The sequence below is a fragment of the Pleurodeles waltl genome, chromosome 6 (assembly GCF_031143425.1).
Source record: "Pleurodeles waltl isolate 20211129_DDA chromosome 6, aPleWal1.hap1.20221129, whole genome shotgun sequence".
NCBI lineage: Eukaryota > Metazoa > Chordata > Amphibia > Caudata > Salamandridae > Pleurodeles > Pleurodeles waltl.
Window position 1 is genome coordinate 356,121,703 of NC_090445.1, and position 3,106 is coordinate 356,124,808.

A 3,106-nucleotide genomic window follows, 5' to 3' on the forward strand; every position below is an offset into this window, starting at 1 on the left:
GATGACCTTCCGGCTCCTCACCCACGCACACAAAGGCCTCCACAACAAGGGACCCGAATACCTCAACCGTCGCCTCAGTTTCTACATGCCCACCCGTCAACTTCGCACTCGCCGCCGTCCCTCGCATCCGCTGCACCACAGCACGTGGGAAATCCTTCTCCTACCTGGCGGCCATGACATGGAATTACCTCCCCACCAACCTCAGGACCACCCAGGACCACCTCGCATTCCGGAGGCAACTCAAGACCTGGCTCTTCGACCAGCAGTAACCCCCTCCCCTTAGCGCCTTGAGACCCTCATGACTGAGTAGCGCGCTTTAAAATGTTTTTTATTTGATTTTATTTGATTTGATTTGATTAATAACGACCTGTGTCTGACAGGCCAGACACGCTCACAATCCGTCCCCCAACCGCCTCGGAACTCGATTACCTTAGCGCCCAGAACCCCATTACATCAGCCTTGACAAGTATAACATTCTACACTGTACATGAAAACCCACATTATACCAATTTGGTTCTGCATCTGTTAGCATAGCCAATCCGTAGGCTTCCATCACTGTTTTTTCTTGCACAGCAATATCTGCCTGTGTCTTCGGCCTTTACTTTCCTCATTTGGATATGCACTTCGTTTTTGGCAGTATCTCTGGAGATTGCCAGTTTAATCTGCAGGGTTTGTGAATACTGTTTGCCTCCGTTGTAGATAATCTTCGCCAACAACTGCAGGACCTTTCCCGGAAGCTGCCTGACTCAGTTGACAAAGTATGAAGCGCTGTCCGTGATCGAGAACCCAACACCTTACACGTGATATCGGTCGTCTCCGAGGGTCTCACAACTGCAGGGTCAGACTCTCACAGAGACACCTGGGAGAGAACACCTAGGAAAAGAGAGAGAATGAACAACACCAATAGGAAAGCCTCTGATGAATGAGAGGAAGACAATGAGAGACATCTTAAAGAAATATCTGACTAATACGAAGAACAGAATTATACACGTACAAGCATGAGGGGAGAGCTAAACCTGCAGCAATCACTGGCCTGATGAGACAAGAAGGAAGAAAAAGAAGGTAATCGTGGACTGCAGGATGTGCTGATTGTTTGTTAATAAACCAATAAATTAGTGATCTTAGAGTCTGAACAGGAGAATGAAGAAAAAATCCTTTTCAAGGTCTTTGCTGTTTAGGGCCAGATGTATCATGCATTTTTGTGATTGCAAACTGTTGGAAAATGGGTTATTGGTAAGGGCAGGTAGGTACCTACACCTAGCAATAGGCCACTAACCTCCACTAAGGTCCAGTTAGGTCTCAGTAAATTAACCCCAGCTCAACCCTTGGTAGCTTGGCTACGAGCGTCAAGGCTTAACTTAGGAGACAGAGTGTAAAGCATTCAAATTTGACAAAACAGTAATTCAATAAAACACAGCAAACAGTTTAAAAATCCAAAACCAATTTATAAAAATATAATCTATTTTTAAACACCAAGTATTCTAAGAAAACCAATATTTATAACATCTTCGACAATATTTGACAGTACAAATTAGACATAGATAAATCAAAGAGAAACACTAAAATGATATCCAAAGTGAATCCATCCAGAAAAAGTCCTGATGGTGATAATAAGGTTCAATCCAATCACAGAATTCAATCAGAAATAGTTCCGTTCATGATCGTAAAGTTCACTCTGATTGGAAAAAACAACCAACAACTCCAGCCGACACATGTTTCGTCCTATTTTGGACTTTATCAAGGCTGAATAAACAATAACATAAGTTGTAACAAGAATGAAAAGATTCTGAGAAGTCAAGCAATATAAAACTTCACTCATCTTTTTAATAATAACCCAATCTATATTGATTTGGATCTTGAGTTAATCACCAATTTAGTATCATGCAAAAGAAAAAATTAAACCGAAAACCGCAGTAACCCATACGTGTGGTAATCCGTGCAATAAAGTCAGAGTACTAGAGCAGTGTGTCAAATAGTAGAGAAGAGAAAGAGGACCAGACTAGTATCTACAACCAATTGCTATGAGTAGTACATGAATTCAAAATAATCAGAGAGTCCCACAATACCATAGAATTTCAAGTACCTCTTGAGGGGGTATTTCTCCATATCCTAGTCTCAGAGACCTACATGTATAAAACCACGTTAAGTCCTACTCTCATACACCAGAACTGGTAAACCTTATCAACAAACATGAGCCTAGTCCACCAACAAACCTGAATGTAATCATTTGGTTGTGTGATGATTAATTTTAAACTGTCCCATCAAACACATAAACATGTGAAAACTCACTCGTCTCGCAAAATTCGTCCGCCAAATAGCATTTGGAACAGCTCTGAAATAATCAGATAGTGGTACTGTTGTCAAACATTAAAAAATCGCAATTAGTCCAAAATAAGTCATATATATGAGCAATACTTGTGAAAGATTCAATTATAAAGTATGCCATCGAAACGTGCCCAAGCATATCGAACATTATTCTCAAAAGTAAGTTTCCATCATGAAGACAGCGCCCATTACCAGTTGCATTAATATCCCTTATCCAACTTACACATGCCTAAATACATTGTGTTTAGCCATGAACATTTCTAGAACATAAGCGAAACAGCAATTGCCGATGGCAAAAGCATAACCCAATCTGTTAATGTAGCCTTAGCGCGCCCAAATGTTACCGTGCCTTAATAAGTATTATAAAGCCATTTAGCATAAATATCCAAGAGACACTGATCCAATTATCCTTACCGCAATACATTTATAGAAGACCCAGAGAAAACGGCATCGCGTCTACATTGAGAGGCAGCAACTCGCAACTTGATACGAGCGGCCATTTTGAAGTAACTAGAAATAAAAAAGGGACTACACTGCCCTGTACAAAATGCAAGTAAAAATCGATACTCAGTCTAATTGTCTCTATGAGCGCCATCTTAAGATATGCAACTCTTGGCAGTAAATATATATGTACATACTCCAAATATATCAATGACCTACCTATCGAATCTCAACATAGGAAACCTAACCCATATTTTTAATTACACCGATGACATGGCAGAAAAAGATACAGACCGTCCTCAAAAATATCCAGATATATTTTAAATTGGAAAGAGGAACC

General features: G+C 40.5%; 1 long non-coding RNA gene across 1 annotated transcript; it reads right to left on the reverse strand.

Moving 5' to 3' along the window:
* Positions 1 to 322: 322 nt before the first annotated feature.
* Positions 323 to 2,836, reverse strand: LOC138301932 (uncharacterized). Its single transcript, XR_011205172.1, has 2 exons — positions 2,740 to 2,836; positions 323 to 873 (listed from the first exon to the last, which is right to left on the reverse strand). It is a non-coding gene; the product is annotated as an uncharacterized lncRNA (long non-coding RNA).
* Between the last annotated feature and the right edge of the window lie 270 nt (positions 2,837 to 3,106).